General features: G+C 39.4%; 1 long non-coding RNA gene across 1 annotated transcript; it reads left to right on the top strand.

The window, feature by feature from the left end:
* Positions 1–274: 274 nt before the first annotated feature.
* Positions 275–11,469, top strand: LOC122798567. The gene is made up of 2 exons (XR_006364282.1): positions 275–8,569; positions 10,652–11,469. It is a non-coding gene; the product is annotated as an uncharacterized LOC122798567 (long non-coding RNA).
* The last annotated feature ends 5,397 nt before the right edge of the window (positions 11,470–16,866 follow it).

Below are 16,866 nucleotides of genomic sequence, written 5' to 3'. Positions count from 1 at the left end.
TCTGCAACAGTGATCCATATGACGAACCTATGAAACTCACTGTTACATTTAGATGTTTTGATCACTGTGTGATCCAACTTCCTCCATTCTTCCCATTTCATTCTGGAAGTCCTTTTGTGCCCATATGAACAGATGGGGCTGAAGGTATCCCATCCCCTTACCAGCATTTGTCCCTGCTGCCTAATGCCATGGTACTGCAGTAGGGAGTCTGAAGTATAATCTCAGTGATAGAAGCGCCTTCTTTCTACAGGGTGTATTTTTTTCTCTGTCAAGAAAAAGAACATAAGATGGCATGATCAAACTGCTTTTTTCCAAGATGCAAATTTGCATCCTCACATGAGTGGTTATGGTGCTGATGAGTGTTCTGTTGCCCATGCATCAGCAGAGTTATGGGGTTAGGACATTTGAGTGAAAATCTGTTTGTAGCTAATTCCTGTAGATCATAAGTACTATGGATACTACTGTTCTCAGCCATCTGCTTTTACAGTGACTTTCTCACATACCTCTACTTTTCTACATTATTGTTTGGATAAATACTCAAGTGTGATGATATGATTTGGAGAAAAGGTGACCCTTCCATAAGAAGATAGTGCAATTGCAAGCATGCATATGTTTCACCCCTTTCCTTGGCTGGTTGGATGCCAAACCACCAAGATGTCAGAACTGAGTATCTGTAGTATAAATGGATGCCTTGTCTCCACTGTTTTTAGTTGTATTTATTGTTGCCATATGAGAAAGTTCTTGGGTCATTGCAGGTATTTAGTCCCTTGCTTCCTTTTGGCTTTGAGTGCAGATAAGTGTCTTATTTGAGGGGAACTTATTTTACATCATGTGTTGCTTGTTTGTAGATTAGAAGTCTTTGGGGCATCAGATGTGTCACTTTCTAAAGTTAACTACATTATTTTTAAGAGAGAGATCCAGTGGAAAGACTAATTTGCGTTTGTTCTCTTTAGCAACAGAGCATGATGTCACCTCTTGTTCTTATGTAATAGTTCAGTTGTACCAAAGTGGTGCCTTCCTAACTCTTGGCTGGTACATTCCTCGCATACAGAGCAGTGAAGCACTTCAGTGCAGACTGGACTTTCTGATGAAGAAAAAAATCTCCATTTAAACTATACCTTACATCTTGTTACCTTTTTAGTTGCAGCAAGCAGCAGCTACAGTTTATGCCACACACAGAGCTTTAAAGAACTTTAATTCAGACTGTAGATGCAATACCAGTAGTTAAGTGCCTGAAAGGCACTGTAGATTGATTTACATTTACCAGTCACACCCCATAATAATTTGCACCTGGAGAGCTACTGCAGTTGATTAAAAGAACATCAAGTGGGGAGCTAAATCTCTCCATGGTTATCTGACACTAAAAAGGCTGCATACCTTGCCCAAAAATGCAAGGCGAAATGCCCAGAGAGAAGGAATCCTGGGAGGTCAGTTACATACTCGCTAAGAGCAGAAACAGCCTTAACTCAAGGGTATCTGGTCTGGTGGTGTTCTTTTATGGCCTCTGACTCCTAATTGGAATTGGACCTCGGGTGATACCCATCAGGAGACCCACCTTGCTTTCAGATGATGGCTCTTCCTCTCGAGCTGAAGACCTACATCAGTATGTCTGGCTACTTCCTCTTTGGCATATGTTACCAGTGCACACACGTTTTGAAAACTGGGGGTGGGGGTTGTATTCCCTTTTTTTCTTCTGGCAAACAAGGACTTCTGGCTCAAAAAATAGTCAGTGCCTGCCCATAACCAGAAACTACCACTGCAGCAATCACTCCCAAAAGCAGAGCTTAGGCATCCTGCCCTTGAATATTTACCCGATTACGATAACCATTGCTGGCCAGGCCCTTCTCACACCTCACTACCATCCAGGCCCCTTTTCAAGAACCTGCAGCACCCACCATAGTAATCAGTATCGGGTATCCCCATTTTGAATAAAGGATCGCTCTGAGGAATCCAACTCTTCTGATTCTGAAGTGGATGAATTGGCCTGTATGGACCTCTTTTTTTTAGGAATCAGGTGTTTAGCTCACTGTATCTTTGCCTTCTCACCATAAAATTTCTCATTTGAACATGATGATTGATTTCTTCATTTGGGAGTGTGAAGACTGTAAGGATGCCCAGAAATGGTGTAGAGAACTTCTTCGCTTACCAGAGCCAAAACCTATAACTTTTTCTGCAGTGACTGAATCTTTAGAGGATGTATTCACTAGTGCTTCTTTGGAGCCATCCTCCTTAATCCCCTACACTAAGCAAGCCCAACTGTTTTGACAGGGGTGTATGTACCTGTAAGTATCTATACTACATCCTAATTGCTTATTCAATTACTGTGACAGTGCATTCCAGAAAAGTATCTACTTTGCTCTAACCAAGAATAATTCTCAGAGTAAGACTTTGGGAACAAACCCTGGTCTTCAGGAGTGTGACTTGTCAAACAAAATGCTAACATTTTTAGGGACTCTTCTGGCCCAAATAGTGCTGTGGAGATGGATAGAATCCTGAGAAATAAATGTTCTAGAACTAAGTACCCCCACCTCCCATGTTGTCAAACACTAAGAAGTGTAGCTGTGATGCAGTGAATACATTGTGCAGTGCTGGGGAGATTGGTTATTAGACATACCTGACTGAGGACCTAACCCTTGTCAGATCATATGAAAAATCAGCTCTCAGAACCTCATTAGAAAAGGAGCTACTGTTTGGATCCACTGTGGAACAAGTGTTTTTTAAAATAAAATTGGAGGTAAAGGTGAAGGCAGTGCAGCCTAATGCATAGGTTCATAGGTAATTACTAGGCATGGGTCTAGGGGTTCTTATAATGGCCCAGAATATTGTGGTTAAATGATTTGCTCCGAGTTGCATAGCAGGCAAGTGGAGACCGAAGGACTCAATCTTTGGACTGCAGGGAGCTGCTTATTAACAGCTTATATCCCTAATCCTCTGTCAGTTCATGAGGAAGTGGCAAGCCAACCAAAAGGAGAAACTGGGAGCCCTTCAGGGCTAGGTGCCACAAGGGAACGTCGAAGTCTTAGTTTAGCTCTTCCCTCCTGCTAAATCCCTCCCCAAACTTACCTCTTCCTCCCATTCTTCCCTAAAAATAGGGGGTCATTTGGGACGATTTGTTAAATGCTGGTGGTGGATGGTGCTCAAGGCACATGGGTTCTAAGAATCTTTGCGCAAGAGTACAGGTTTTGCGTTACAAAAATACCAAGATTCTCTTGTATCCTGCAAATACCCAGAGAACAAAGATGTCTAATCAAACCCACACTGCAGGACCTTCTGTGCCAGAGGGCTGTAGATAGAATGCCAGAGCAGGAGTAAGGCTCAGGGTTGTGCTTGGATTTCCTAGTTCAAACAAAACAAATGTTCCTTAGAGGTCTGTGTTGGACTTATCAAGGCTAAACAAATTTCTACAACTGCTAAAAGTTCAGAATACTAACCCTGTCTCTTTCTTCTTAAATGAGACTGTCATAGTTATCTCAGACCTGAAAGATGGCTGCTTCCCTGTTCCACTAGCTAGAACAGACACAGTACTAGGAAACAGGAAGTACTTACTGCCAGTTTACTTCATTGCCCTTCTTAGTTAATCTTCTGTACCAATGGTGTTTTACAAAATACACCTTTCCAGTGATGTAGAGGGATAAAGGCCTGACTAACCACCCAGCCAACCTAGTTTGATTAGCTTGGGTAACTGATGGAGTGGCAGGGAAGGATGGGTATTGCCATCCCAGGGAGGGAGGGTGGTCCTGTGGGCATCTCGTGATAGTCCCTGTTGGAGGTTTGGTATGTTGTGATTTGGAGGTGTGATTCAAAGGGGGGAAGGTGGACATATGGCAGTGGTGCTGCAGAGGTAGGCTAATATGCTGTATGTCTCCATTGGGTGCCCGAGCTGGGACACAACCATTGGGATCTGCAATGGAGGGTGAAAGGGAGAAACAGGCATAGGTCAAAAAAATAAAAAAAAATAAAAGTTTGGAGGGCAGCAGTGACCCCCCCCCCCCCGGATGTCCTAAAGATCCTTGCTTGTCCTGTCTTAAATTTGGTCATTGGAATGTGGGCTGATTGGAGTGCGGGTAGAACTAGAAGTGTATACTGATACTAGGTCAGCTGCCAGAACTGAGATCTATCCCTACCTGGACTGTCTGATTCAGGCCTTAGCCTGAGAGGAGACTGTGGCACTTCTGCAATTTATCCTGGCCTACTTCCAGAGCCCTCGACTCTGGCTGACCCTGTCCAAATCAGAACTAATACTGTATAAACAAGTCCAGGTCCTAGGAGCTGTTTAGGACACAACAAACCAAAAACATTCCTTCCCACCACATATTTCACTTCCATAATATGACAAAATGAGATGACTGCCAGAGAGCTCAAGTACTGGAGGTGTGTAGTATCTTTTATCTTGGTGAACATATGCCATGCTCCAAATAAGAAATTCAGAAGGGTACCTAGTACAAAACCAAACCCTCTGTCTCACTCAGCAAGGCTTCAGGCCTGGACACAGTACTATCACAACTCTCATTTCCTTCATGGACACAGTAAACCAGGCCTATGACACTGACAACATTGTCTCCACACTCGACCACTGTAAATTCTTTGATACTGTATCCCATTCACTTCTTCACACCAAACTCTCCAACTTGGTTATTTCACCCTCTCCACCCCATGTTAACCTGGTTTTCTAGCTCTGTCTCCAAAGGGCAGCAGTCTAGCAAGTGGCAACATTCTTTCTCACCTTTTCTAAACACAACCACAGGCATTCCATACTGGGCCCCTTGTTGTTTAACATATTCATCAGCAGCTGTCATTTACTCAAAGCACCATCATCCAATATGCAGATGATTCTACCATCATCTGCACCACCAAATCCATATCCAAACTTTAAAAACTTACCCGAGATGCCTACACTTCCATCAAAACTTGGATGTCCAATCACCTCGCTCTAAACCCTAGTAAAACTAAACTCCTTATATTCACCCCAAAAAACTACCTCCTTAACTAAAATGATTTCAGTATCCAGGCCAAAATCAACACCATTATAGAAGTTGTACCAAGTACTAAACTGTTAGGTGTTATAATAGAAAACCTTACATTTGACCTCCATATACACAGCAGCATCAAAAATAGGCATGCTCTACAGACACAAATATTTCCTTGGCCATAAAGTAAAACTGTCACTCACCACATCCTTCCTGGTACCATCTCTGTTGTACGGTGCTTCTGTCCTTACCAATATCCAGTCCTTTCTTAATTCCAGACTTGACACATGCTACAGTGAAATTGCTAAATTCATAACAAATGCTAAATTCTCAGACTACCACTGTACATAACTGCAACAACTTAGCTAGCTCGAATTCCCACACCTTCTCACAAATTTACAATTAACCACTGCACATAGACTTGTACACAGACCTTCAGACTGCCCTTCTCTTTCATCTGTACTGACTTTGTACCATCCTAACAGAGCTCTCAGATCAGAAAACAAGCTATAGCTCAAAGTTATAAAGCCAAACCTTGCACTTGGACAAATGCTCTCTTCTTTTACTGTCTCCAAGCTATGGGACTCTTCCATCACCAGTCAGAACCACCAGTAATCCTGTCTGGTTTAAGAAGTTCCTTAAACAACTTGCTTCTCTCTAGCACTGCTCACATGCTAAATCTGCACTCCCTAAAACCTGATTCCCTCCATTTTAATTCCATAACCTACCAAACGCTTGACCTTCCTCCTAAATCTATTAACCTACTCATATTAAAACCTCTCAGTTCAATAAATTAATTTTCTACTTAAAGGAACTTGCTTGCTCCCTACTCCAAAAACCCTTGCACACTATCTATTTTGAATACTTGAATACAGGGCAGTGATCATATTGCTGTATCTGTACTACAACTGTAACCAACCCATTTCTTATGAACTGTACGTTTTAGTGTGCCAATCTTAGACTAGTGTTTAACACTGCATACCCTTCATTGTTTGTAAATACTGTAAATGTAAATCAGTTGTGTTAGCTGTAAGTAGTATTTACATTACGTGTAAACTCTTGCATTCTTTTTGTTAATGTCATGTGATTCATATTATGTTTGTTGTTTAACCTTGTGGAGCTTTTGTCCCTGGGCTTTCACTGAAAATGGGCTCACCTAGTCCAGTGGATTTTCCCGGTAAACAAATGCAAACAAACACCTGAAAAACAGTGCATGCATGCCCACTCATAAACATGTTTTTTTTTCCACTTAAAGAGCTGGGGGGGGGTTGAGTGCATACTGCAAGAAGTTTTGCAAAAGTCCTTTATTTTTTTCACTCTGCCTTTCTCCCTGTCCTTCTCAACGTAATACAGAATGTAAAGGAGGACAGGCCAGAAGACATGCCAGAAATGCTCCTCATGGCTGTTTTGGCTGAAACAGTAGTAACCCTCCTTATCACGAAGTGTGGTATGGACAGAGACTGTTCTGCTGCCTCAATATCTGGAACTCTAGACCCACTACAAGGGGTAACTCATAGGCTTCAATCTGAAGACTCATAAGGCTGATAGCTTGGATGGCGTAGTTGTCATTACCTTTAGACAAATGTTTTCTCCGAATGGGCTGTCTTAAGGGAGGCTATGAAGTCAAGTACAAGGAAGCCATACCTAACAAAATGAAGTTTCTTTGTTTTGTGCCAAAGAGGTGGCTAATAATCAAATAGCTTTAGAGCGTTACAAATCAATATGGACTTAAGTGAGGGTACATGCGTCTCCAATATCAGCTTACTTATCATGGAATCCCACACGTTATTCCTTCTATATTTGTAAAGCAATTTCCCAAGGGAGTATTGAATCTGCAGCCTCACAGTAAAGTAATGTCTCAGTCATGGACTTCAACCGTGTGCTAGGCATGTTAATGTTGCAACTCTGAGCCAGTAGCTGCTACATCCGTCAAACTTTGACTTGGAAGAGATTGCCTTTGTAGTGGCCATCTCGGAACTGCAAGCTCTAATTTGCAAACAACCCTTCCGTATCTTCCGCAAAGACACAGCAACTCCCACACCAGATGGGATGGTGTTGATCTTCAGATCTTCTGCAGTAGAATTGCCAAGTATTGTCACTACTGCAACAGTAAACTCTCTAACATGTACAATTATGATAATTTGATAACACAATAATATCTTTAAGGCGAGATCATTGTAACAGTAAAGCTTCTCCCCATCTTTCCATCTAAGAAGATGCATGTTTTTTTATAGCATGTCATCATAATACTTGAAGTGGTTACTCAAGGTGTGATAATGTTTTGCTTTTCCATGGCCAATACTTTACTACTCTGCTAAACCCTTTGCAGGAATGACTAGAGAATTTTCCTAGCAATGCAGCATGTATTTCATTGTCTTGTACACTGTTAAGAATCCATAGAACATTAGTGCGAGCCACTTCTGCTCTTGGGGTAGAGGTGTGCTGCTGGCTATAAAGCAGGCTGAGTTAAAGTTAGGAAGGTAAGAGCAGTTACCCAACTGTTAAGATGTACTGTTAGCAGTAGAACTTCAAGGCAGTGTCAACTGTAAGTATTCTTGCTCGTGACTGCACTTTATTCCTGCTGTCCTGGTAAGTTAGTGCTAACATTTTAATTTTTTGTGGAAGTGCATTGGTATTATCAAAGGCTGTATTATTTTACTACCAAAGCGTGCCAAAAGCTGCATCACTTTGAATGATGGTGTGGGAATAGACAAGAGGACATATGCCTCTTTTTATTAACTAAAACCTAGTAGCCTAGTCTTATGGATACCCTGCACTGTCGCTCTGTTTTGCATGTTCTATTGGACTAGAATTGATAGGCAGATACCTGCACACTGTAAACATGGGTAGATGAAATTGAGAAGGCATTATGCCCAATGACCATTTAGGTCAAACCAAACCTATGGTACTAATTGAACAAGGATATTAAAACACCATTTGTCAAATGCACTGAGTAGGGTGTGTATCTCACCATACAGAGAATTAGTAGTGCTACTGAACATGGTTAGTTTATTAAATGAAAACCAGGAATCACACTTCATCATGCCTATGTAGAATGGTACTAGTGTATTGTATGAATTCCTATGTGTTAGTGTGGGGGATATTAATGCTTTTCTGTTTCATCAAGGCCATGTTTGATGAACAGGAACTTTTTTTTTTTCTTTTGTCAGACTTTGTGTTCAAGGGGCTGTTTTGCTTCTTGGTGTCATCAGCTTACATGTAGATTTTGTGTACAGGTTTTCATACTTTTGATTAAAATATAATGGCCTGTTTGGCACTATAATCTGTTGACTTGAACTTGAGCATAAAAGTATAGCTTCAGAGTGACGTGCTCATTCATCATTTGGAGAAAAGGTGATGTATTGCAATGACTCATTTTTGCAGAGTGTACTAACAATATTGAGTGTGCTGGATATTGATGTCTTGTACTAACAAGCCTGGCTTTACCACTCCACTGTCTAATGTTTTTGCTCTCTTTTTCTTTCCTTTTTCTAACCTGCTTGCGGACTGTGCAGACCGTCTCTACCAGCAACTTGAGCAAAATTCTCGCCTTTCTAAGGAATTAAAACTGACTTTGAATGAGGATTAGTTCTTTACATTAGGTTATGCATTAATATTTTTATACCCCATTTAATTCTGGATGATGATCTAAGATGTGTTTAGAAATTTGAAGTGGAACAGAAGTGTGTACTATACATACTTGTACACACAGTAATTACCAAAATGCTACCACAGAAAGTTAAAATGCATGGCTCTTTGGAAAAGATTATGCATCTGTAATAAAACTGTAGTAACTCTTGGAAAAATCCAGACATTGAACTTAATGTGCTGGGATAAGAGTTTGAGGCAAGTTTGGACTTTTTTCATGTTCAGTTTATGCTGTGGTTGGCTTTTTATTATGAATGGAAATCTAAGAACTATGATGCATTAACTAGGCTTTGCTAGGTGATGGCGCTACGTTTTAGTAATTATTTGGAAAATGGTGACTGCTTTTAATTTTATTTAGATATTTGTCCCAGGAGTCTCAATAGTTTGGGCATATGAAAATGACTCTAGTCCTAACTGTATTTGTGTTTGCTGACAGGAGTACAAAGAATGACCTGCTCAGCATACTGTTCAGGTTTTCCCATTTTGTCAGCATTTCCTTTTCACTTTAACATGTTAACTGACTGGTACTTAAATTTCGCCAGCAGATTTTAGTCCCTTTTCGTTACTGCACATTTTTGTAAGCATTTTTCTGCTGAGTTGTACTGATTTTTTTCTAAGCAAAGTGGGGGCGAGCATAGAAAGTATTGCAGCATTTGTTGAAGTGAGCTCAGAAATTCTTGTGATCTGGCTGTCTCTTAGACCAACTGAATTTTTTAAACATGTTATGCAATGTCAGATCAGATAACATAGGACATCATTAAACTCAACAGACTTTTTGTTTAGTCATGTTATCCAAGTAGAAAACTGTAGCATAAGATCGATGAGAGAACAGGTTCAAGAGTGATTAATTGGGCCAAAGTAGAAGTTGATTGTGCATTCATGTTTGATTATTTTCTTTTCGAGTTTTCTACTTTAGTGTTGCAGTACTCTTATACCCTCACCTAGTTTAATAAAGGAGATTAGTTTTATTAGTGGATTGTCAGTACTGTGTCAGTCTTTGCATGTTAAATAGTTGCATCCTTTTAAATCTGTGCCCCATTTCTTAATGTTGTTGCAAAGTTGGCCAATAGGCATTTAAGAGCTAATATCTCCTGTTAGCAGAGTACTCTTCACGATTGCGTGTTACCATACGCTGTCAGAGTATAGTGCCCTTGAATATATAAACTGTTGCATTTCCTGGTGGCAAACCCTTTTATGCATTGAAAAAAAATCTACAAATATCACATGCATGTTGTATGTTAAATGCATGATCTCCTGTCCCATGCTATATCTAAGATCCCAATATATTTTCCTGTTCATCCTTTGCTGGTTTCTTTTGACATCAGATGGTACTTTTGTCCTGCTTGATGTGGGGTCATGTGAGTTTCATCTATATTGGAGCCCCCTGCCTTTTTCAGATAAATGGGACTTACACATTTTATATACCAGAATAGCAATTTTCCAATTCTAAACAGAATTTCTAGTGTTCGTTGATACAAATGTAGAGCTCATTCTGTAAGCCATGTTTTTTTTCTGGGAGGTGGACCAGCAGCAGTCACTTTCTCTTCCTTTAATCTGGGTCATAAAATGTTAGGTTGTAACCTATTTCCCGAAGTGATGGACCACAGAATTAAGGTGGGCTATGTGTGGTCTGTCTGTACTTTAACTCCAAAAGGTGCTGTACTTTCCTGTATTTAGCCTTATGTGATGCTCAGGGAAACGGATATTGGTGCTTCCAGATGTAATCTGACATGATACACAGGGTTGACTTGTGCATGAACCACCTATTTCTTGTTGTGGTCTTACCTGTCCCCTGTCAAGTTTTCTGTGTCTGCTTGCTGCATTCAAGGTAAATAACTGTTCTCTTGTCTCCATTTCCCTTTGTAAATTCGAGAATAACTGTAGAGTTTAATAAGAAAGGTTGCCATTACATTTTGAACATGTTCTGGTCTGCTTAACATAACTTAGAATATCTAGAATCTCTAACGTATGCATGCTTTTCTTTGTACAAAACTGGCATTACATTATTTCTGTTTGATTTTTTAACCTTATGACAGAGCAAATTACCAGCACTAAAGAGGAAAATGTCAGCATGCGTCAAACACTGGATCAGACTCTGTTGGAGATAAACTGCTTGTGAAAAATATCTTATCTGGTTGTAGCCTCCTCAAACTCCATTTGCCATGAGAATCCCCTAAGCAGTAAGGCTTATACTTACAAAAAGATGTCTCAACATGGAATTCTACTAGAAGTACTTGCCACAGGAATGGGAACGGTTCAGCAGTGGCAGTCCAAAGACGAACCATTTGTGTGTGCCATTTTCCAATACAGAGTCACGTGTTTACTTCTGACGTGGTTTTCTGCGGTTTGTGCGCGCACATATTTGCACAGTTTTTGACTCAGGATTTTAAATTCTCATGTTCATTACATTCAAGAATTGAGTTTGTGACTGTAAGGTATACTCATTTTTAGGGTGACATTGCCTTGTATCTTTGCCTAAATACTCTTTTGGTAGCAGATGGTTATTGTGCACAAATGTGTTTTATGTAAAGTTCAGAATTCTTACTTTGTGCCAAAACATTTCCCTCAGTAAGGTTCATTGTTCTTTTCAGAAGATTTCCTAAGTGAGGTACATTGAATCCCTGGGAATCCTTGGGATTCTGTAGGCCAGAATTAAGCATTATTTTTCATTTATTGTGTAAGGGAAAGTGTAATAAAATCCATTTGCTTGAAAGGTTTGGGATATAAACAGTAAGTGTACTTTTTTCCAGATTAATGGAAACTCGAAATTGATGCTTTAATGTGCTTTCTTTGACAGACATAATGTGTACTTGATTTTAAACCTTTGTTTATTATTAATAAATATAAAATAATGCCTCTTTGGAATATTTTCTCTATGTATGTGATATTTAGTTTTAACAACATTTCCTTTATTAAAAGATTTTTAATAAGTACAGCTGAATGATAAAAACTGACTGGATTTTTGAGGGCTGGTGTGTACAAAAAAAGTCAAGGTATAATTATGTTTGTCATATACTTAATGTGTTCTTATATTATGTAAGGCTTGTGAAAAGCCTGTTAGTGGGTTCAAGTACATTTTAACAATTCCTGCAACAAAATAAGTTTCATAGGTGCAGACTGACCATGTAATACTGGAAGTAAAATTTTGAATGGACATCTAAATGATAATCATTTCTTCTTTGCTTATTTCTGACCACCACTCACTTTGCTGTATGTATGGGTAATTTATGTTTTGTATTTGTCTTTTTGTGGGTATGAAGGTTTTTCCCCTCATATTCCAAAACATAAAACATGTAACGATTAAAGTGCCCTGATATATGTTGTTTACTCTTGCACTTCTGGCCTAGGCTGTGACTGAAAAGGATCAAATAAAGGCCAGTTCTTATTCGCATTTAACAGATAATTAAAATCAAAGTCTGAGACTATGTTGCCTTAGACAGCTGTAAACAATGGTTTGGCATATAAAACGAAAAGATGTATTGTAGGGGTATTGGCCTGAAGAGGAAGGATGATGGGAGGGTGTAGAGATACCAAAGAAGTTACCAACTTTATTTCTTCTTTCCAGGTTTAAGGGGGAAAACACTTTTTTTTTTCTGTAGCTCCAGTTAGGTTTAGGAAATCAAGGGGTAAGTGGTGAAGAACAAGGGAACCGAACACAGTTGTCCAGTGCCAGTGGCAGCAAAAAGACCAACGTAATGGGCAGATTGTCTTGCTGTTATTAATAGTGATGCAGTGTAATATCTTTAGAAGAGCAGACATTAAGACAACATATAAATAAACTGCACTTTGCTAAACTGAGTTTGATTTGCATACAGTACAAGTTAGAATTAGTTGACATAATACAAGCTTTTTGATTACTTCTAAATGCACACAGCAGTTTGGCAAGGTTTAGCTGGGTAACTTATACTAAAATCTATGAAAAAAAAGTCATGCCCTGTAATCATTTCCATGTAGTTGAGACCCAAACTTGGAGATATTTACATACTCCCTCGAGATGGTTTCAAAACTTGATTCTGATACTGAAATCACTTAACTATTGCAGATGTATGTAACAAGCCATTCTTCCTTAGTCTTTAATGTACTTGGCTCAGTTAAAGCGGTTACAGCATGCGTTAAAAAGACGTAATTGTAGTTTTCAGTCTGTGGCACAGTGGTTATGCTGAATGTTAAATGAAGCAGTGCACATATGCCAGACCAACAGCCAGCTATTCTAAGTGTTTTAATTAGCCCATTTTGGAAACTTTGAGTTGCCAGTGCTGTGAAATCTAGTTCTTCTATAAACACATCTTTACTTGTGCAGTAGGCTTAGCAGTAAGTGTCCCTTGTCCTAATGTTGTCATCCTGTGTTTTCAGCAGACCTTTTGACTTATTTTACATCATTTTTGGAAACATTTGGGTTACCCTCCTTATGTCAGCAGTGCACTGTTGGAAGCTTTTTGCTCCAAGAGCTGTTACTGGAATGTACGTTTAAACTTTTACAAGCATAGCTAGGAAGAATAAAACAAAGTTTTTAGTAGCGTAGCCAGCTTTAGGCACCAGCAAACTCCATGGTCGCTGGGGGCCCCTTACCACAGCACAATGTCTTATCCTGATATGTTGTAACATGTTTATCAAACTAGCAAAAGCTAGTACAACAATCTTGTATACTTAATAAATCAGGTTGTTAAAAACTTTATATCTCCTTTAAAATTCAAAGATATCTCTGGTTATAGTAACAGTGTTTTTATCAATGAACAGGTTTCACAATACCATTAAATATTTGACCACTGACAATAGTGCCTCTGGCTTAGTTAAATTCTGCTGGGTGGACCTTCTCTCCACCAAAACCAACACCACAGCCGGCTTTAGATACCTGCAATACCTGTGGCTGCAAGGGGGCCCCTTAATCATCGTTGACTGTGTGGGGGCCTCACAAAAGCAGCTGATGGATAGGAAAAATGAGGAAAAAAATGTATCAATGTCCTTATGATGCTCTTAACCTGAGCAGGGCTGTGGAATGACCCTGTTAGGATAAAGCTGGTAATGAACATAAGCAGCAGCAAGATCAGCAGGCCGGAGAGACTAATCTGAGTGCAAACCTTGTATTTTAAGAAGAGCTGATGCTTCCGATCTTCATGGATGTTTATTTCTTTCAGGGAGTTTTATAAACACTGGTAGAACACCAGATATTACAACTCTCTCAACTGCTTTGCAGAAGAATTCAGCACAATTCCAAAAATAATAGCAGAATAAAGGCTCAAAGAGAGGAGCACATATTAAATATTACTCTAATTCACTTAAAGTTAATAGATTAATGCCTTTTGCATCAACATACATTTTTTTGGACAATAAGTGGTATAAAGCTCTGATGTGTGGAGTTATTGACTGACTATATTCCTGAATGATTCATCAGCAAATCAACAATTTTATGAAGGACAGAGCAAAATTATGAGCAAAATCAGGGAAGGTCTGTGAAATCGGAGACTGTGAAAGGTATGTATCACTCTTCACTGAGGTAACTAAAAGTGAATTACCCCTGCTGCTGTTTCATGACTGCTAAACAGCAGTTCCTGATCTGGTGTAGTAGTACCAGTGTTGCACAATGTACTGCTGTTTGCTGAAGTAGGTACAAAACTAGTATTTATGTGGTGAGTGGGTGTGTGCATGTGTGTATTTCTAAAAAATATCACTGATTTTTATCTGTGCATACGCCTAATGATGCCAGGACACATTATTCTTCTGGGTATCAGCAAAAAATGTAGCTAACAAGTAATTATATTTCAAAAGTAATGCATAAAATATATCACAGAACATTTAAACACTCAAGTCTTGTAGCCCTCACTCCCCAGACTGTGTAAATTAATACAGGGGGCTCCCTTAATCATCTTTGACTGTGTGAGAGCCCCACAGAAGCTGTTGCTGGTTCAGTATTAATTTTCTGATTACGCTCATTAACCTGAACAGAGCTGATTCTGTTAGGATAAAAGCTGATCGCCTCTATCAACTGCACCCATTCCAAAACCAGCCCTACTCAGATGTGTGTGTACAGGAAGCTGCATTGTTTGTATTACTTTTCTCACAGACCTCAGAGGTGTACGAAGAAGGTTACTATAGCTTGTGTAGGGGGAGTGTGTACGGTCTAGGAACAACAAAGTTTAATACATTACTGTAATCGTTATTCTTTTCACTTTCCTCACAATCACACTTCAGGCATGTATGCAGGTATCTGCCTTTGACAGTTTGGGTTGAGGAGTGAGGAGGCATGCTATGTATATGTGTGTCAGCACTCACTTGAAACACATGACTGTGACCATATGAACCTCTGCTTTCATCCCAATCTAATACCAGAGGGGATGCATAGGCAGTGACTATCTTTTTTTTGGTGGGAAGGGGTTAGGGAGGCAGGCTGTATTCCCAGATTGCACCTATTTATCCAGACAACAAATGACTTATTACTTTGTTGTGAGCTACTATTTTGTCATCTTTGAATATTGAGCCTGGGTGCAGCTTATTTCTTCCATGAAAGAAAAAGAAAATTATTTTCTTACCATGTTTTTGTTTAGGACACCATTGGATTAAAAGGTTGCGAAGATGCCGTAAAATGCGTCCTAGAACACCTATAACCCTATGGCTTCTTGGGCTCTGGCTTATCCGAGTTGTTTCCTAAATGGTTATTACTGTGTTGACTTGGTCAGGAATGGTATGCTGAAAGGATGCAAAGAAAACTTAAGCTGAACAGCAACACTGAATTACTTTCCTTAATCATAATTTTTGTTCAAGCCATCATTGGATGAAAAGATTATGTAAAAAGAAAATGCACTTTAGACCATATAGGCAACATTTCACCCAAGTCCAGACCTGTACATAAAGTTGCTGCTATTGTGTATCAGCATTGTAACTTAAATGCCAGTAACTGAATATCCCTCTTTGAGATGGGTAAACACAGGATAAGTACATAGGCCTGTTGTACTGTAAGAACTGTAAGAGCACTGTAGCTACAGGTTAGTCTATACATACTATGAAAAACCACAATATCAGCGAATGCAAAAAATCCAGGAAATTTAGTAATACACTCAATACTCCAGCTCCATGGTAGATGCATATTTTTACAGAGTCTGTATGTACTACTCCTAAAAGTTTGCAGCATGGGGGGGGGCCCAAACTTGACATGTGAGTGCCCCCAAAATGCTAACACCAGCCCTGTTTAGTATTTCTCTGCACCTGCATGCATCTTGTGTTGAGTTAACTTGTAGTGCTTTTAAGTGGATTGGACGTAACTTGATGTGAATTATGTTCATTTGTTGTTGCAGAGTTGGTTGCATTTCCAGACTTTCACTTTTTGTAGTAACTTTCAGTTGTAATGTGCACTGTGCATGCTCTTGCCCAAAGAAGTGCAAGATATAGGTCATAAGAGGGATCGTGTGCCTGGAAGAATTAGACATGTAGGGATAATTTTATGTAGCAATGGCAACATCCTAATAGTAGCAGCTCCTCTCGAGACATTTCTGGGTAAATTTAATCACCAACAGAAAGGAGAATCTACCTTTCTGTTAGTAAGAGATGCATATTGCAAATCACTTTGCAGTTAATGTGCCTGAAATCAAGGTGCAGGATTGTCCTAGAATGCAGAATGAGGTCTAGTAAGAAGAGGTGACCTCAAAAATGATCTTATACCTAGAGTTTGGTGAGTAAGTTGTTCACTGAATAATTTATCTCATATGAAGCTCTGTGATGCTGATTAAACTTGGTAATGAAGAGGGTTTCACAACTCGTATCATTCAGTGGACCTTCAAGATGATTTAAGATTAGTTTTCTTGATATGAGGAAAGCTATGAGAAGTCCTGACATAGTGATTTAAAGCTCACTTACATTTTCAGGGATCTTCCCACCATGTCCCACTCACCATATCTTGCCACTTTGCTTATTTTAATTTTATAAATTTCCATTTGATGACCAGGTTATTCTAGCTTTGCTTTCCAGCCTTTTTTCACTGTAGTCTGAGAAAAGCTTTGCAGTAATATATAGACAGAATCCAATATGTGGTATAAATTAATATATGTAGGAGTATAATAGAACACAGGATATATAGCTTTCCAAGTATTAATGGTACTATTGCACTTACTATATGTGTGATCACTGTACCTTTGAGAGTGGTGAATACTCCACAATGTTGTCTAACCTTAGACTTGGTATATATTCTCCTGCGTTCACACTTATAGTTTTGCTTTTCTAAGGATTGATATTATAGTCCACAGAATCTCAACAGGCATGC

Source organism: Protopterus annectens, chromosome 3.part1 (genome assembly GCF_019279795.1).
Source record: "Protopterus annectens isolate FY-2018-M chromosome 3.part1, PAN1.0, whole genome shotgun sequence".
NCBI classification, from domain to species: domain Eukaryota; kingdom Metazoa; phylum Chordata; order Ceratodontiformes; family Protopteridae; genus Protopterus; species Protopterus annectens.
The sequence above is the reverse complement of the archived record's forward strand: the minus strand, read 5'-3'. Positions and strand labels throughout refer to the sequence as shown.